General features: G+C 37.1%; 1 pseudogene; it reads left to right on the top strand.

The window, feature by feature from the left end:
• Window positions 1–866: 866 nt before the first annotated feature.
• On the top strand, window positions 867–19,131 carry LOC134277063 (uncharacterized; annotated as a pseudogene).
• Window positions 19,132–20,519: the final 1,388 nt, after the last annotated feature.

The raw sequence follows: 20,519 nt of genomic DNA, 5'->3' as shown, positions 1-20,519 counted from the left end.
ATGAAACTCAGGTTACCTACAAGGCCCGTGGGCCTCTTGTATCATTTCAAACTCCTTTCTTTGTTTTTACATGAGCATTTCTTCCTACAGATTGTACAACACATGCATAATAAACAACAACAACAATCATCTGTACATCCTGAGCATTCTTGCCTCTGAATGGTAAATTCAGTGTCATCTAATGACATAGATTCAAGAATAGAATTTCTGATGCATTTGTTTTCATTTAATGCACCACGCATTGCCGAAATCATACCCTGGGCCGTCATTTGTTTTGTCAAAGAGCGGCCATAAGCATAACAGATAGTTGATTGATTGTGTGTTGTTTAACGTCCCTCTCGAAAATTTTTCACTCGTATGAAGACGCCACCACTTGCCGGTGGAGGGCTACAAATTTTGTCCTATGCTCGGCACTCAGGGCCTTTGAGCAGTGAGGGATCTTTTTCGTGCCAGCAACTACTGCGACACGGGGCCTCGGTTTATACGGTCTCATCCGAAGGAGCGGCCTCCACGTCCCACAGTGGGATTCGAACCCGCGACGTAAGGATTGAATCCTTACTTCGCGACTCTAGAGCAGACGCTCTAACCACTGCGCCACGCGGGCGACTATAACAGATGGCAGTAGACTGCTGAACATGCATGGCGACCATCCCTGCCAATAGGACAAACATGATTTGGCCACATGAACGCCAAAATAAAATGCTATTATGGGCACTTTCCTACTGCGTTGAAAATAGAATTCCATCCACTCATTTGGATGACAAAGTCATGCGAATGCTGCAGAAATTCCCCTTGCGAACTTTCTTCCCAGTAAAGATGATCTCAAAGAAATTAAAAATCGTATGAGCATCATCGTTGCTCGCATAATGGTTCAAGAAATTCCATATTTCCAGAAAAACTTTACAGAGTCTGTTCCACTACACATAAGACACAGATTCTGGAGAGAATCGTCAAAGAGAAGCAATGTAGAAAGTTTGCAATTGAATGATCTCTTATAATCATTGAGCATATTAATTTGTTAGAAATAGGAAATCCTTTCATTCCTCTCCATTCTCTTAGATAAATTTAGGTGTGTGTCAGGAAAAACCAACAACAGTGGGGACAATCAAAATTTTGGAAAGACTTCATGAATATGTACCTAGACGAGAAAATCGCCTTTTTTCCTTTGGTATGTTATAGAGATGGTCTTTCATGTGAGCGTCATAATGACGCCCACTTAGCAAGGACTGACGCAGGGACACCAATGAAAGGATTACAAGGATTGCAGCCAGTGGCACAAGAGTTTCACAAAAGGATGTTACTAGTGCAGGTAGCAATTTTGAAGAAAAAAATCATTTTGTTATTGCTAAGAAAAATCAGTTGTATCTGTTTTCTGAATTCGTTCTGTTATACTTTTTGGAAGGATATAATGGACATATTCTTCAGTGGCAAAAGTGCCCAGGACAAGGGAACGCTGTTTCACCTCAAGAATCTCTTTGGTCACAGAGGTGTGAAAAAGCAAGTGGGTGATGCTTTCAACCACGTTTCAACATTCCTAAAGTTTGTAACTTACGGGTACACTATTCTGGCGACAGTGGAAGTACTACAGATGGAGTCTATTACAGAAGAACCCACAGATGTACACACGCTTCAGAACAAGAAAGAGTATGTAATGGACAGTGCCAAAAAAGTTGGTTTGACATTGATATCGGCAGGATATTGAATGCAGGAAATGATGAACCAGCATACAATTTCTGTTTTTTGTAAAGAAGTTAACTTGCAGTTTAAGCATTTTGATCCCTTTTCATAATACATGTAGAATGTAAAATTCTCTCATTACAACAGCGTCTCAAAATTTCCTCCAATTATTTTACAGATTTAGATGACGTACCAATGATAGAATGTGCTATAGAAAATTTCCTGGTAACAATTGGTTCCATGTCGACTGCATTACAGGGGGTGATGAAGATTTCGACTAGCATGTAACGGAAGATTTTGCTTGCTCAGAAGAATGTAGGCGCTGTTACAAATATTGCTGTGGCATTAAATTGATATGGGAAACATGAACCGATGATTGCCTGTGATAATGGTGGTTGTTCAAAGGAATGGTATCACATGAAATGCGTTGGATTGAAAACGGCACCTCGTAAGAATATGCACATATATTGTTCTTTACAATTTAGAACAATCAATTTTCAAGCGCATGAGAATGCATTTTTTTAATATAAGAAAAAATATTTCTCATTAATTGTATCTATTTACTGTGTTGTATGTTTTATGACATACTAGTACAACCCCCCCCCCCCCATCCCCCTTTGGTTTTGAAAAACAATGCTAAGATCACTAGGGTCATTCTTTTTTCACAGGTGGAAAGTGGTATTGCCAGGAATGCAAGGAAAATAGAGGACCATCAGAGCCAATAAATGCATGTAAATCGGACTTAAAAATATGTACGTGAAGACATTTACGTATATGGGTCTTATGGATCTTGTTAGGCACGACGCGGTAAGGGAAAACGATGGGGAAGCTATGATGGGGCATTGGCGATTTGATCTTGTCCAATTTCATAACCGAAACCACCCAAATTATGTTGTGTTGGCTCATCGACTGTTAGCAGGTATTGATAGTCTAGTAATCCAAATTTTATTAGATTTTATACCTGGTAATTTGGACATGCTAGAGAAAAATATTGTTTATTAATTCATCAAATCTGATCATAGCTTTCAACAATTTACATGCATTTATTTAAATCAATAAAGGCATAGAGGGGTGGTTGCCTGAAACATGGAAGCAGATATTGTCAATGAGTTTCTCAATAAAGAATTTAAAGGTGAACAAGCTAATTCGGAGAATGTGTGCCCCCCCCCCCCCTTAAGGGAAAAAAGAAAAGCAAGCGCCGTTCGATAACCCCCCCCCCCTGAATTTGTAGAATTATATGTATATGTATCGTGTGTATATATATATATATATATATATATATATATATATATATATATATATATATATATATATATATATATATATATATATTAATCTGTGTAAAAGGGTTTTGATTAAAATCGGTAAAAAAAATTAGACAAGATATAAAAAGAGTGTTCCTTTCAATTGAAATTTCATTTTACAACTTAAATAAAATGATGCGCAAATAATTATTTGAACATCAACACTCTAAGGTGTGAAAGTTTTAGTCTGGTCGGAGATTCACGGAGAGAGCCGAGTGTCTGATTGAACGAGACCATATTACGAAAGTTTATGATCTTCAAAAAATGCTGTCCTTCATTACATGACTTTTCATTGGATATTCTTCATTATGACGTCACGTTTCTCGGTATACTTAGGTTGTGTTGTGGTTACGTCTTATTTACAAGATACGAATCAAGATGGTCGGACGCGTTCTCACAACTCTATCGATTTTTCTACATTTTCTGCTTCACAAAGGAAAGAAATGGCACTTAGGATGCCAGAACACAAAGAGGGTAAAAATGCCTCATTAGTGTTTAATTTAATAGACATGTACAATGAGTTGTATAGTTCCACACACGTAGTTAATTGGTGGAGAGGGGGGAGGGGGGCTCTGCCTAGAGTCTAATGCAATCCGACACCGCTGCTTTTATACGGAAGACACTTCTTCGGGACACCCTAGCATTTTTTTTTATTTAATAACGTACAGATATTATTTGGCTGTTAGGTTATTTTCATTTATACATACCTTAACTTGTATTTATATTTCATCTTCAGCTTTACATGCATATTTGGGAATCTTTTTTTCCCATACATGTTCTACAACAATTTAAACAAGAGGCCCAGGGGCCATATCGCTCACCTGAGCTATTGGCTAGGAAAAAGCACATACCAGATCATATCAGAACTGAAAGTTTACTGAGAGGGGGGGGGGGGGGGGAGGGGGCTTGAATTTAAACCCTCCAGGGGTCATGATATATACAAACTTGAATCTAATCTACACAACCTAAGGATAATTCCCTATAAATATCATAAGGTTTCTTTATATATTCCTATGTAAAACTTTTATAGGTTATTTGCCCAACCCTACCCCTGGGGGTCTTGTGAATAAGATTGAATCTACACTATCCTTGGATGATTCCACAGGAGTTTCATCTTTCCTGTCTCAATGGTTCTTGAGAAGAAGATTTTTCCTATATATTCCTATGTAAAACTTTGATCGGCCATTTTGGCCCCACCCTACCCCTGGGGGTCATGATTTGAAGAAACTTCAATCTACACTACCTGAGGATGATTCCACATGAGTTTCATCTTTCCTGGCCCAGTGGTTCTTGAAAAGAAGATGTTTAAAGATTTTTCCGTTACATTCCTATGTTAAACTTTGATCAGCCATTTTGGCCTTACCCTACCCCCGGGGTCATGATATGAACTCACTTGAATCTACACTACCTGAGGATGATTCCACATAAGTTTCATCTTTCCTGGCCCAGTGGTTCTTGAAAAGAAGATGTTTAAAGATTTTTCCGTTACATTCCTATGTTAAACTTTGATCAGCCATTTTGGCCTTACCCTACCCCCGGAGTCATGATATGAACTCACTTGAATCTACACTACCTGAGGATGATTCCACATAAGTTTCATCTTTCCTGGCCCAGTGGTTATTGAGAAAAAGATTTTTAAAGATTTTTCCTATATATTTCTATATAAAACTTTGGTCGGCCATTTTGGCCCCGCCCTACCCCCAGGGGTCATGATATGAACAAACTTGAATCTACACTACCTGTGCATGCTTCCATATAAATATGATCAACTGTGGCTTTGCTATTCTCGAGAAGAAGATTTTTAAAGAATTTTCCTATATATTTCTATATAAAACTTTGGTCGGCCATTTTGGCCCCGCCCTACCCCCAGGAGTCATGATATGAACAAACTTGAATCTACACTACCTGTGAATGCTTCCATATAAATATGATCAATTGTGGCTTTGCTATTCTCGAGAAGAAGATTTTTAAAGAATTTTCCTATATATTTCTATGTAAAACTTTGGTTGGCCATTTTGGCCCCGCCCAACCCCCAGGGGTCATGATATGAACAAAATTGAATCTACACTACCTGAGGATGCTTTCATATAAATATGATCAACTATGGCTTTGTTATTCTTGAGAAGAAGATTTTTAAAGATTTTTCCTATATATTTCTATGTAAAACTTTGGTCGGCCATTTTGGCCCCGCCCAACCCCCAGGGGTCATGATATGAACAAACTTGAATCTACGCTACCTGAGGATGCTTTCATATAAATATGATCAACTATGGCTTTGTTATTCTTGAGAAGAAGATTTTAAAAGATTTTTCCTATATATTTCTATGTAAAACTTTGGTCGGCCATTTTGGCCCCGCCCAACCCCCGGGGGTCATGATATGAACAAACTTGAATCTACACTACCTGAGGATGTTTCCCCAAAAGTTTCATCTTTCCTGGCACAGTGGTTCTTGAGAAGAAGATTTTTAAAAGATACCACCATTTTTTCATTAATTCCCAATTATCTCCCCTTGAATGAGGGCCTGGCCCTTCATTTGGACAAACTTGAATCCCCTTCACCCAAGGATGCTTTGTGCCAAGTTTGGTTGAAATTGGCCCAGTGGTTCTTGAGAAGAAGTCGAAAATGTGAAAAGTTTACAACAACGACGACGACGACAACGACAACGACTACGACAACGACAGACAACGGACAAATTTTGATCAGAAAAGCTCACTTGAGCCTTCGGCTCAGGTGAGCTAAAAACTGAAATAAAACACATATCACAATTTATGATACCAGTTTATTACTTTTGTTAACACATAAAAGTTTAAACAGTCGGTATGTTATCAAAATTTACAGAAATGGCAATCTTCTCCTAGCTTTACATAATTTATAACGTCGTTATTGGCAACGCCATTTATTCCTAGCTCTACATAAGGGTACAGATTTTTTTTTGGGGGGGGGGGGGTCAAAACATAAATATAATCGTAGTTACTGTTAAAAAGTAAATAAAAAGAATAATGGTGAGGGTGGTGGAGAACTGCTTAATGAAGAAAGCAGTGGAATTAATATTGAATTATTTATAGAGAAAATTACTTTTTGTTTAGGCTACAGACAAATGTTGAAAAAGATTTAAGTGAAAGTTGTGTGCAGTGGGGTTGGGTGTAACACGCCAGTTGTGTGCCATTAAATAATTGTAAATCTTGAATTGGCAGCCAAGTTTCAATAGTAGCCAAAAAAGCAAATATTAAGTGAATGAGAATGTATCAAATACATGTATATATTTTAACAATATTATAAGGAAAAAAAGCTCACTCAAAATTGTACTAGTGAAAAACAATATGCCGTCCAAAAACTATTTTAAAAGTTTTTTTAATGCTAGAAATAATATATGTAGACGATTCTTTCGTTAAAAAGCTGTTTTCAGGTTATAGAATCTTGTATTTAATAAGAATATATAGGGAAAAATATATATATTCTCCTAGCTCTACATCATTTCATGTCGCAATTGGCAACGTAAACCTTTCCTGCTTCCGGCACGGGGGAGGGGGGTCAAAAATACCAGACATGAACATGTTAATACATGGAGAAGAGGATAACTGGATAAGGAAATTTAAAGTGGCATAGGAACTTAGCATTCTAAATCTCTCTCTCTCAATGATTTAAAATATCCCCATACTGTTATAAAATATCTATAGCATGAGAATATTTAAATATTAAGGAAGATATATTTAAATATTAAGGAAGAACTGAAAATTAATAAAATTATGCAATTGAAACAGCAATGCATTGACCTATTGCAGTTTTAAAAAGTTTTATTGATATTTAAGACTTTTTTTATATTTCAGAAGTTTGGTTATCCTTACGAGACAACCCTCAGAACTAGACTATCGCCATCTTTGGCGTCTGACAAGGTACAGTATATTAATTATTACATGTATCTTATCTTTTAGGACATCAATAGTTTTCAAGTTGACACGTGCTTTAAAAGTTCATCTGTACCCAGTAAGATTCCAAAAGAATCTGGCAATGGAATAGAAATGATTCCCAGACGTAAAAAAACTCAATTGAGAACAAGCTAATTCAGAGAATTCGTGTCCCCCGCTTAGGGAAAAAGTCGGCTCCCCCTGACTGAATTTGTAGAATTATTAAATGTATACATGTATACTGAAGCAAATAAAATACATGATGTCAATATGCATATAAAGATTTGATTGCTTATTCTTTATTATGTGTATAGATTTTTTATATGGAATATTTATCACACTGTAATGATGATTTTATAACCTCATAAATTTTTCATTTCACATGCTGAATACTATCATTTAGTAAAAAAAAAAAGTATTTAAAAAAAAAAAAAAAGAAAGCTTCGACTGAGATTCGATCCCGGGACCTCTCACATTTGAAGCGAGAGACATAACCACTAGACCACGGAGTCGCTTTAACCAGAGTGAAGTATATGCAGAACTGAAGTCACATACATGTATATGTTCGGTATTCTCAAAATTTTACACAATCCATGGTGTTTGATTTATTTAGCCTTTATTAAACAGTTCTAATAGATGTAATAAGAACATAAAGTCCGCCGAGAACCTGTTTTATACGCAGTAACTCTCCTCATGCCCCTGCGCTAAAAATAGCGACATGTAATACTATAAATACTAATAAAACAAACGGGGCGGGGCACTTTGAGAGGGGCGAGAGACGTCCGTGGGAGTTTTGGTATAAAATTACATTGCATAACCTCAAAATCTTCTTGAAATATCGCCCGGAAATGATAGTGTTACACACAGACAGAATGTATAAATTTACGACCTTGAACTTTGACCTTTTGACCTCAAAATCAATAGGGGTCTTCTTTAGGCCACAGGGAGTAGTTATGTAAAATTTCTTTGCTATAGCTCAAATGGTTCTAGAGATATCGTGTGGAAACGAAAGTGTTTTAACAGACAGAATTTGCCTATTTATGACCTTGACCTTTGACCTTTTGACCTCAAAATCAATAGGGGTCTTCTTTAGTCCATAGGGAGTTGCTATGCTAAATTTCATTGCAAAAGCTCAAAGGGTTCTCGAGATGTCGTGTGGAAACGAAATAGTTACAGACAGACAGAAAGACGGACGGACGGACGGACAAACCCAAATTAATATCCCCCACTTTTCAAGCGGGGGACAATTATTTATTGTCTATCTGTTGACTATACAGAGGTTCCTATTGCTTATCACATTACTCTCCCCACAAGGCTAAAAAATCTTTCAAATTGGGGGTGGGGGTCGGGGAGTGAGTTTCAAGTTAAAGCAAAATTAAAATGGGGCGACATGAAATTAAAAAAAAAATTACTTTGCCACAGAAGTATTAAAAATAGATTCAAAAATGGAAAAAAAAAATACAGCAAATTCATCAAACAAAACATTATGTTAAGTTATTTACTTTGCGAAAATGTAACTGAATGTGCCAAGGAATTTACAGCGCAGTGCACACAATATATGGCTGAACAAGCTAATTCAGAGAATTCGTGTCCCCCGCTTAGGGAAAAAGTCGGCTCCCCCTGACTGAATTTGTAGAATTATTAAATGTATACATGTATACTGAAGCAAATAAAATACATGTATGTCAATATGCATATAAAGATTTGATTGCTTATTCTTTATTATGTGTGTAGAAGATTTTTTTATATGGAATATTTATCACAGTGTAATGATGATTTTATAACCTCAGAAATTTTTCATTTCACATGCTGAATACTATCATTTAGTAAAAAAAAAAAAAGGGTATTTAAAAAAAAAAAAAAGGATCGACCGAGAATCGATCCCGGGACCTCTCACATTTGAAGCGAGAGACATAACCACTACACCACGGTGTCGCTGTACAAAGTGTGGAGTATATGCAGAAGTGAAGTCACATACATGTATATATTCATGTTTTCATGTTCGGTATTCTCAAAATTTTACACAATCCATGGTGTTTGATTTATTTAGCCTTTATTAAACAGTTCTAATAGATGTAATAAGAACATAAAGTCCGCTGAGAACCTGTTTTATACGCAATAACTCTCCTCATGCCCCTGCGCTAAAAATAGCGACAAGTAATACTATAAATACTAATAAAACAAACGGGGCGGGGCACTTTGAGAGGGGTGAGAGACGTCCTAGGGAGTTTTGGTATAAAATTACATTGCATAAGCTCAAAATCTTCTTGAAATATCGCCCGGAAATGATAGTGTTACACACTGACAGAATGTATAAATTTACGACCTTGAACTTTGACCTTTTGACCTCAAAATCAATAGGGGTCTTCATTAGGCCACAGGGAGTTGTTATGTAAAATTTCATTGCAATAGCTCAAATGGTTCCAGAGATATCGTGTGGAAACGAAAGTGTTTTAACAGACATAATTTGCTTATTTATGACCTTGACCTTTGACCTTTTGACCTCAAAATCAATAGGGGTCTTCTTTAGTGCATAGGGAGTTGCTATGCTAAATTTCATTGCAAAGCTCAGAGAGTTCTCGAGATATCGTGTGGAAACGAAAGCGTTACAGACAGACAGAAAGACGGACGGACGGACGGACGGACGGACGGACGGACGGACAAACCCAAATTAATATCCCCCACTTTTCAAGCGGGGGACAATAAAAGGGAACCCTTACTACGTAGACATATAAAATCACATCGAAATCGAAAATCAAATCGGAAGACCTCGACTGAAGAGAATATATTTACTTGGAAAGGGGGGGGGGGTGAGAATAGAGCAGGTTAATAGAATCTTTCATATAATTTCTATTTGTATTTTGTTAGAAAATGACAGAAAAAAATCGTATATCAGTATGAAAGAACACGGTTAGGTGTAGTCTCGTTCAATCAGGCGTCCGGTTGCCTCCCTAAGTCGACGATTCAAAGTCAACCAAAACCGATTGCCACCGCGGCAGAAAGTTCGTCTCGTTCAACCAGACTACCAACTGTCTCCGTAAATCCTCAACAACTAACGATTCTGCTGGTCGTAGATTTACGGAGACAGCCGAGTCTGGTTAATTTTGCATACATCATTCCGATTATGACATCACGTTTCGTAGTAAACTTGCGTTGTGTTGTGGTTACAGGTCTCTCATTCCAACTGCTTTAGTCGAAAGCATCGGACGTATTTTTTTGTACTCTCCCGATTTTTTGTAAACGTTGCTGCATTTAGCAAAGAAATGGCGACAGAGATGCAAGAAAACAGAAATAAGAGGGTAATGCCTCACATTGTGTGTTTAATTTTAGTAAACATAGTTCGGAATTTATTTAGTTACTTCGAGAATTAAGAGGGGTAAAGAAGCGTTATATGCCCTCCTTCCATACACCCGTCCATTTTTCTGGTATCACTGCGAAAGAAAATACAATTAAATGTAATTTTTAGTTTCTTTTGGGGAAGTTGTCAAGGAAAACATAAGATCAGAGAAAGTTTTCATGTTATATAGTTGAGGAGAGATCTGTAAAACCGCCCCATGTACTTTCTGGATTTATTTATTTAGTTTTCCATTTATAAAATTAAAAAAATATTAAAATATGATAATTTATTTCTCTAATTACTAATTTAATATACAAGAGGATTTTACTGGTCATAGATTTAAGTCATTATAACTTTCCACAAAGAAATTATTTTCCTAGCCTAGCTCTACATAATATCACGTCACCATTGGCAACGTCATCTTTTCCTGCTTCCGTTAGAGGGGGTTGCGGGTTCTTGTTTCCGGTAGGCGGGGGGGGGGGCGCAAAAACAAGTAAATGAAGGGGAAATGGATTAAGATTTGTGGTAGGTGAATGCATAGGATATTGGCAATTCTTTTTCTCAATGAAAAAATTATTGTCGTCGTATTATAATAGTTCACAGTAAATATTTCAATGTTTAAAAACATGTCGTGGTGGTGATTATTCTAATGAATGAGAAAACTGATGCACATGATAGAGAAATGCATTAACCCATTCTGGTTTTAAAAATTGTAATTAAGTGTAATTACAAACACTAATTAGTAATTTGCATGATTCTTGTGTTTTTTAACTGATTTTATATTGAATTCAGCATATAAGAAAATAAAGAGATTTGGTATAACAAATATTATCAATTACCCCACCTCTGTTGATTTTTCCGTGAAATCCTGGCTTACGATTGGTTAAAGTCTGTCACGTGAAGGCGGTGGATTACTTTTACCCCACCTCTGTCGATTTTTCCGTGAGATCCTGGCTTACGATTGGTTGAAGTCTGTCACGTGAAGGCGGTGGATTACTTATACCCGGTCAGTTGTAAATCTATACCCGGTCAGTTGTAAATCTATACCCGGTCGATGTATTACGTCACAAACACAAACGTGACGTCATAATAGGCACAGTATATGCGTGATGAAGCATTTAGTAGAGAAAACCATTTATAAACTACAGATAAAACGTAAATGTTTCATCGGTGGGGTAAATTCGTTACATAGTCTTTTAGTGACAGGGTATGGGATGATACCTGGTTAGTAAATTTCATACCTGGCGAGGCGGAGCCCACCTCTGTCGATTTTTCCGTGAAATCCTGGCTTACGATTGGTTGAAGTCTGTCACGTGAAGGCGGTGGATTACTTTTACCCCACCTCTGTCGATTTTTCCGTGAAATCCTGGCTTACGATTGGTTGAAGTCTGTCACATGAAGGCGGTGGATTACTTATACCCGGTCAGTTGTAAATCCATACCCGGTCAGTAAATCTATACCCGGTCGATGTATTATGTCACAAACACAAACGTGACGTCATAATAGGCACAGTGTAAGCGTGAAGCATTTAGCAGAGAAAACCATTTATAAACTACAGATAAAACGTAAATTTTTCATCGGTGGGGTAAATTCGTTACATAGTCTTTTAGTGACAGGGTATGGGATGATACCTGGTGAGTAAATTTCATACCTGACTCGGCTCCGCCTCACCAGGTATGAAATTTACTAACCAGGTATCATCCCATACCCTGTCACTAAAAGACTATGTAACTAATAATACCCGGTCAGTTGCAAATCTATACCCGGTCAGTTGTAAATCTATACCTGGTCGATGTATTACGTAACAAACATAACGTGACGTCATAATAGGCTCAGTATAAGCATTATGAAGCATTTAGCAGAGAAAAACATTAATTTTATAAACCACAGATAAAACGTAAATGTTTCATCGGTGGGGTAAATTCGTTACATAGTCTTTTAGTGACAGGGTATGGGATGATACCTGGTTAGTAAATTTCATACTGGTTAGTAAATTTCATACCTGACTCGGCTCCGCCTCGCCAGGTATGAAATTTACTAGGTATCATCCCATACATTCCGAATACGAGCGTTCAATATCGAACGCCCCGTTGTAAACAAAAAAAAAGTTATCTGGTCTAATTCTTAGAGCTAAATTAAAAAAAGTTGTGGCATCTAGGTCACCCCTACTAATGTTATTGTGATTTAAATTCAAGGCACGTGGTTTAGGTTGACCTATTCAAAGGTTATAGGGTAGAACCGGTTTTACAAATAAAATTAACCGTAAACAGAAAATTGCTATAGTCTGTATGTCCTGTAATAATATTGTTTCCAGACCTTTATGGAAGACTTTCATGATTTTAAATAGAACAAGGGGCCCATGGGCCACATCGCTCACCTGAGAAGCTTTGGCCATTCTGTTCTTTACCAGATTTCCCCCTTGTAAAACATATTGTGACCCCACCCTACCCCACTGATCATAATTTAAGCAATTTGAAATATACACTACCCCAGTATGCTTCCATATGAGTTTCAGCTTTGATTTTCAGATTTTTTCTATATATTTCTATATAAAACATTGATTCCACATTGTGGCCCCGCCCAACCCCCGGGGGTCATGATTTGAACAATTTAAAATCTACACTACCCCAGGATGCTTCCAAATAAGTTTCAGCTTCTCTGGCTCAGTGGTTCTTGAGAAGAAGATTTTCAAAGATTTTTCCTATGTATTTCTATGTAAAACATTGAATCCCCATTGTGGCCCCGTCCTACCCCTGGGGGTCATGATTTGAACAATTTAGAATCTACACTACCCAAGGATGCTTCCACATAAGTTTCAGCTTTTCTGACCCAGTGGTTCTTGAGAAGAAGATTTTCAAAGATTTTTCCTATATATTTCTATGTAAAACCTTGATTCCCCATTGTGGCCCCGCCCTATCCCCGGGGGTCATGATTTGAACAATTTAGAATGTACACTACCCCAGGATGCTTCCAAATAAGTTTCAGCTTCTCTGGCTTAGTGGTTCTTGAGAAGAATATTTTCAAAGATTTTTCCTATATATTTCTATGTAAAACATTGATTCCCCATTGTGGCCCCGCCCTACCCCTGGGGGTCATGATTTGAACAATTTAGAATCTACACTACCCCAGGATGCTTCCACATAAGTTTCAGCTTTACTGGCCCAGTAGTTCTTAAGAAGAAGATTTTCAAAGATTTTTACTATATATTTCTATGTAAAACATTGAATCCCCATTGTGGCCCCGCCCTACCCCTGGGGTTCATGATTTGAACAAGTTAGAATCTACACTACCCCAGGATGCTTCCACATAAGTTTCAGCTTTTCTGGCCCAGTGGTTCTTGAGAAGAAGATTTTTTAATGACCCAACCCTATTTTTGTCTTTTCTTGATTATCTCCCCTTGCGAGGGGATATGTCCCTTCATTTTAACAATTTAAATTTCCCTTCACCCAAGGATGCTTTGTACCAAGTTTGGTTGAAATTGACCCAGTGGTTCTTGAGAAGAAGTTGAAAATGTGAAAAGTTTACAGACGGACGGACGGACAGACGGACGGACAGACGGACGACGGACAAAATGTGATCAGAAAAGCTCACTTGAGCCTTCGGCTCAGGTGAGCTAAAAAGGGCGGGTAAAGGTAAAGGGGGGTTAAAATAACAATATGTATCTTATCATACATGTACTTTACGACGAAAATTATAGCTCACTAGCGACCGATACGCTGGTAAAAAATAGGTGTAATATCATCTACACTGACACACCTTTGTGTACCTTACATGGCTATTGTTATAAATGCGTACAGAGGATCTTACTACGAGCAACTGACCAATCGTTGAATGAATAGTAACGTTTACGCCAAATACATGTTTACATTATACTTCGAACACGTGTTTCAGGTCAATCTATGATCATGTGAATGAAGTGAAAAATGAAAAAAAAAAATGTTCTTATGAACAAAATACAAAGATTAGAAACTATAAAAGATTTGTTGTTAACTAGAAAAAAAATATGTTTCATATAAGAATGTAGTGTCTAGTTTAGAACACCAGCGCTTCAAGGGTAAGGAAAACGAGCAGCATATCTTAAGCATTTAAATGGACAAAACTTTGTTTACATAACTATACTCGTGATCACGTGTTCTGGCCAGGGAATCCACCTGACAATTGTATTCACCGATAGTACAACAATTGAACAAAGGAATTGCTACAGACGCATATCGCTTTGCAATATGACTTTGAGAATCCTGGACTTCCACCGTTCATTTAACATTCAGCTGATTGGTAGTTAAAATCATCTGACGCCAAAAAATATAGTCCCGGTTCCCATGTAAAAATATTTGTCCAAAAAGAAATTTTAATTCATGACTGTAGAACATTGTAATATAGAGAATAGTTATTTAAGTTTGAATGAATATAGGAGAGATCGAATGAAGTGCATAACTACAGATATTATAAGGTGGTAAAAACTGAAACGCAACATAACTTTTCGGTTTACCATGTCTCCACGTGCTAGTCACTTCCTAGCCACATTTCCGTGAATAATTTACCCTATCTCGCTGTTGTCTCGCTAACTCTCGTCAGAGCCACTGCCAGAGCTACTCTGAACTCATCGGGTTTCATACTTTGAAGAACACAGAAAAATAAAAGGTTCCGAACACATTAGTAGGGGTGTAGGTAAGATGTGTTTATTTTTTTTAACACAAAAATGAAATTATTCATTAAAAATTTAGTACGTATTAGTCGCATTAAAACCTAAATAAGCAAATCATAACGCTCGATAGGGTCATCGGAATGATGCGATATTAAACACTTACAGGACAGGCGTTAATTTGAATACCGATACTAAAAAAATCATTCGAGTTTTTTTTAAGTTAGAATAATTATTATAAATTATGAGAAAATGTTTTAGCTATATAATAAAGGTGTTATTGAACTTATATTGGTGAATAATTATATTGGCACTCGTTGGCTGTACAAATGCACTCGCAAGCTCGTGCATTGGTACAGCCAACTTGTGCCAATATTCATCATTATTATGCTTCCTGTCAGTTTGTCTCTATATAACCCATACCCTACTATTCTCGCATAGTGGTCTAAGGATTTATATAGCGTAAGCATACTATGCCGAAATAGTGCACGGCTTCCATTTTTGAGGAAAATCCGACAACGCCCATACCGGGGAGCGAACTCACGACCCCGAGATTTTAAGTCCGACGCGCTACCGTGACGTAACGTGAAACTTTACAGTCAGCTGCAAACAATAGTATTATACTGTTGATAGAGATTTTAAACAGTAAGAATTATGAAACTACACTGTCTAATGATCATTAAATGAATCATTGCTGCCTTATAGGGAATCGCCACCAGCGAAGCACAGAGGGTGCCACTCCCTTCTAAAAAGGACCAATTGCAACCCAAGCAGGTATGGTAAATGGTCATGGACACAATAAATAGAGTTAAACTTTACTTTTAATTATGTATCGTATATCATATATCATATTTGTGGCAACTATTATTCTCAACAATGTCTGACTTTTAAAGTAGAACATGTGCATTTTTGTCCCCCGCTTGAAAAGTGGGGGATATTAATTTGGGTCTGTCCGTCCGTCTGTCCTTCCGTCCGTCCGTCATTCTGTCTGTCTGTAACGCTTTCGTTTCCACATGATATCTCGTGAACCCTTTGAGCTTTTGCAATGAAATTTGCTTAGCAACTCCCTATGGACTAGAGAAGAACCCTTTTGATTTTGAGGTCAAAAGGTCAAGGTCATAAATTCGCAAATTCTGTACATGTCTGTTATAACACTTTCGTTTTCGCGCGATATCTCGAGAACCCGTTGAGCTTTTGTAATGAAATTTTACAAAACAACTCCCTGTGGCCCCAGGTAGACCCTTATTGATTTTGAGGTCAAAAGGTCAAAGTTCAAGGTCGTAAATTTATACATTCTGTCTGTATGAAACACTATCCTTTCCGGGCGATATTTCGAGAAGATTTTGAGGTTTTGCAATGTAATTTTATACCAAACTCCCTAGGACCTCTCTTACCCCTCTCAAAGTGTCCCGTCCCGTTGTTTTATCAGTATTTATTGTATTACATGTTGCTATTTTTAGCACTGGGGCCTGAGGAGAGTTATTACGTATAAAACAGGTTCTCAGTGGACTTTATATTCTTATTACATCTATTAGAACTGTTTAATAAATGTTAAATTAGACATCATTCATTGTGTAAAATTTTGACAATATCGAACGTGAATATATACATGTATTTGACTTCATCTTTGCATATAATTTGTGCCAGTGTAAAGCAGTTCCGTGGTCTAGTAGTATGTATCTCGCTTCACATGTGAGAAAGCCCGGGTTCGCATCCCGGATGATCCAATTTATTTTTTTTTTTCGAAATACTTTTTTTATTTACTAAATGATAGTATTTAGCATGTGAAATGAAAAATTTATGAGGTGTGGCTTGTACAAACTCATAAAATCATCATTACAGTGTGATAAATATTCCATATAAAAATAATCTTCTATACACATAATTAAGAATAAGCAATCAAATCTTTATATCCATACTGGCATATTTTATTTGCTTCAGTATACATGTATACATTTAATAATTCTACAAATTCAGTCAAGGGGGTCCCCCCTCCCCCCGAACTGCGCATGGTTTACTTTTTCCCTAAGCGGGGGACACAAATTCTCTGAATTAGCTTGTTTTCTATCATATATTACAGACTGGTGAAGATCCAGACAAGGGCTCATCAGAGACCAGAGACACACCATCTGGGAAACCTGACGAGGTGGGGTATACCGACTTATATTGACTTTATGTAAAAAGGTTAATACATTGATTTATATATATTATTAATAGTAATGGTGTACAGTAAATATGTCCTACAGATTTTCTTCTGTTTTGTAGGCTGTACCCAAACGGCGGAAGATAACATGGCGATACAACAAAGTCTGGCGGAGGGATCAAAAATGGACAAGAGAGGTGAATGCACATCATCAATTAAATGTATTTGAAAGGGGATGGGGCAATTCGAAAAAAAAAGCTTACTGATTTTCAAATGCATTTTTGTTTCTCTAACAAAATAATTACATATATAAATATGTATAAACAATACAACGATTTGTTTAAAGAGACCGGAGATATATTATGATGGAGGTTTAATGCAGAAATTAAACCCTTTTTCGTCGTATTTTAGGAGAAGACCCAGCAGCCGAGGGTACCACCCACTACGCCGGTGACCAGTGACCAACCCACGAAGGCGCCACCTGTCTTAGTAACAAAACAGGTACTAGTAATGAACGTTCCTGGGTGTCCCATTCTTATTTCTGAGCCATATTTTTTTCAACCTATACATAGATAATACCAGTCAAATTAAATGATTCAATTTTATAATAAGAAGACTTATTTCACAGCCTGAGCCACCGAAGTTTTTGAAGACTTATTGGCGTACCAACCGAGTTTGGAGCAGGGACTAGGTTTGGACCAGAAAGGTAAGAATAATTGTAGAACCGTCCTCTGTCATCATGATATTTGTAACATTCATATGTTTATCAGACTAGCTACACAGTCCTTTAAATGTGGCAGTGATATGTACCCATAATTTTACGTAAAATGTGCGGTTTTTCGAGATAAAAATACTTTCCACAAATAAATAAATGATGACAATAAGCAAATCATCAAACAAACAACATCAAACGGCAAAAAACTCCATAGAAACAAAACGAGTCCAAACTGCAGTCGCCGAGTTCTCCTGAGTCAGCAATACAATAGATCAGAGAGAAAGAGCAGGCAGGCAGCAGTGTGGAAATATGGGTAAAATGCCAAAGGTAAATTAATTTTTTTTAATCATAAATCTTAGGACTGCATGTTAGATATTATTCCAAATATAATACAAATATGTTTTTTTAATTGCAATAGATGTTGATATTTTACGCTCAAAGTCATCATGAAAGAGATTTTTTCCATATCACATTTCTTTTAAAATTTGGGGTTGGGATTATAATTCTTCTTTGGAGAGAGGGTTATGATTTCCATAAAGTCTTTACTTTCTTTATTTGACCTTTGTTTATAAAGTTTAAAAAATGGCTGCTTGAGTTAGGAAAATATCCCTGGTCATATGTTACCAAATTTACAACAATCCAAATCCTTCTTTTTTATTTTCTTACAATAGCAGTCAGTAGACCTAGAGGCCAAGGCTGCTGTTGATGTAAGCTTATCCACAATCCTTATGCTAAACATATACAACATCTGACTTGCTTAGTACATCTACTTTGTTTTGAAAAGAAATAGTTCATCTTTATCATCTGTTTTATTGAAGTTAGGTGGGTTATGAAGTATTATTTTTGTAAGCACACACATAACAGCACACTTTATTACCTATTTTACAGGAGATTGAGCCATCCTCTCTCGCTGTTGACACTGGGCTCCGTGAGGAACCGACAGATGTTACCACTGGGTCTGATGGGGAACCCTCCCCAGCTGCTGAGGTGGAACCCACACCATCCTCCATTGGCGGTTCCTCTCCGCGTGCTGAGACCCCTGTCGACTCTTCCTCCGATGAGCCTGAAACTGCCACTGACAGGGTAGGTGTAATTAAAAGTATCACTAACTAGTATCGTTTACTCCAATAAACAAAGTTTTAAAAAATTCTCAGTAAGAATAACCTTTAAAATGTTTGAGATACGTGTAGACAAGGTAATGGAGAGTCAGCAATTGAGATGCTATTTTATGTCTCTTTGAAACGTGCCTAGAAGGAGAAAAGAAAAAAAATAAAAGTCAGTAAATTATTTTTTCAGGTGACAGATGACAAGGTGATTAAGAGATTGGTGGAGGACAAAGCAGAAGGGGGCATATGCACAGAGACACAGTCGATAGAAGCTGAGGTATTGGAAAATAGTCGTTATTAAAAACAGATATAGAAAGTAAATAACAGAGAGTAATACCTGTCTTTGTGATAGTTTTTTATACATTTTATGTTGGTAAATTTCAGAAGCAGTCCAACCGCAAACGCAAGAGACCAGACCAACCTTTCATGTTTTCGAAGAGACAGAAGACTGCTTTAGTATGTATACTAGTATTTTGTAATATTAACCACTTTTAAAATGTATTCTTCTAGATATTTCTGTTATTCTTGCAACTTTTCTTACTTGTACATTTTTTTTCAGTTTTCACCAATGGAGATTGAGTTGCAGTCTTTGGTACGGATGTTCGGCGCCTTGAGCTTGTAAGCCTCCATTGTTACCTGTGTGACTGAGCACCTGACCTAAGACGTGTGACGTACCTAACGACGTGGTTTTAGGTGGTGTATTTCCATCATATTTTTCTACAGATTGTCACACAGGTAGGTGGTACTACACTTTCATAGTTCATATAGAATCACTGTAAATAGTTTTAATTACGTTTTGCTTACATTTTCCCCCTTTTCATTATCCATTTATTTTATTTATTATTTTTCTAATGGCATATTATATATAAATGTTCTTTTTTTAATATTGTAAATATTTGTTGATTTTTTTCCAATAAACTTTAAAAATCTATTTTTGTTGTTATGTTTTATTATACCCCACGCAACTAGTTGCGGGAGGTATAATGTTTTTGACCCGTCCGTCAGTCAGTCAGTCAGTCAGTCAGTCCGTCAGTCAGTCCGTCAGTCAGTCCTCTTTTTTTGTCAGCGCAACTCCTCATAAACCGCTGCACAGAATTTCATCAAACTTTGCAGGTATTTAGGACATAATGTGTAGATGTGCATATTACCAGGAAATTCCGATTCCATTATTTTTTCCGGGAATTTCCGCACTTTTTAACTTAGGCATTTGGCCATACCTTGAATATAGAGATGAACAGTTTGTCAGCGCAACTCCTCATAAACCGCTGCACAGAATTTCGTCAAACTTTGCAGTTATTTAGGACACAATGTGTAGATGTGCATATTACTAGGAAATTCCGATTCCATTATTTTTACCGGGAATTTCCGCACTTTTTAACTTAGGCATTTGGCCATACCGTGAATATAGAGGTGAACAGTTTGTCAGCGCAACTCCTCATAAACTGCTGCACAGAATTTCGTCAAACTTTGCAGGTATTTAGGACATAATGTCTAGATGTGCATATTCCCAGGAAATTCCAATTCCATTATTTTTTCCGTGAATATTCGCACTTTTTAACTCAGGCATTTGGCCATACCTTGAATATAGAGATGAACAGTTTGTCAGCGCAACTCCTCATAAACCGCTGCACAGAATTTCGTCAAACATTACAGGTACTTAGGACACAATATGTAGATGTGCATATTTCC

The sequence above is a fragment of the Saccostrea cucullata genome, unplaced genomic scaffold (assembly GCF_032062105.1).
Source record: "Saccostrea cucullata isolate Sc308-1 unplaced genomic scaffold, CSIRO_AGI_Scuc_v1 ctg1380, whole genome shotgun sequence".
Classification (NCBI taxonomy): Eukaryota; Metazoa; Mollusca; class Bivalvia; order Ostreida; family Ostreidae; genus Saccostrea; species Saccostrea cuccullata.
Note: the sequence above shows the minus strand (reverse complement) of the source record. Positions and strands in the feature narration are given on the sequence as shown.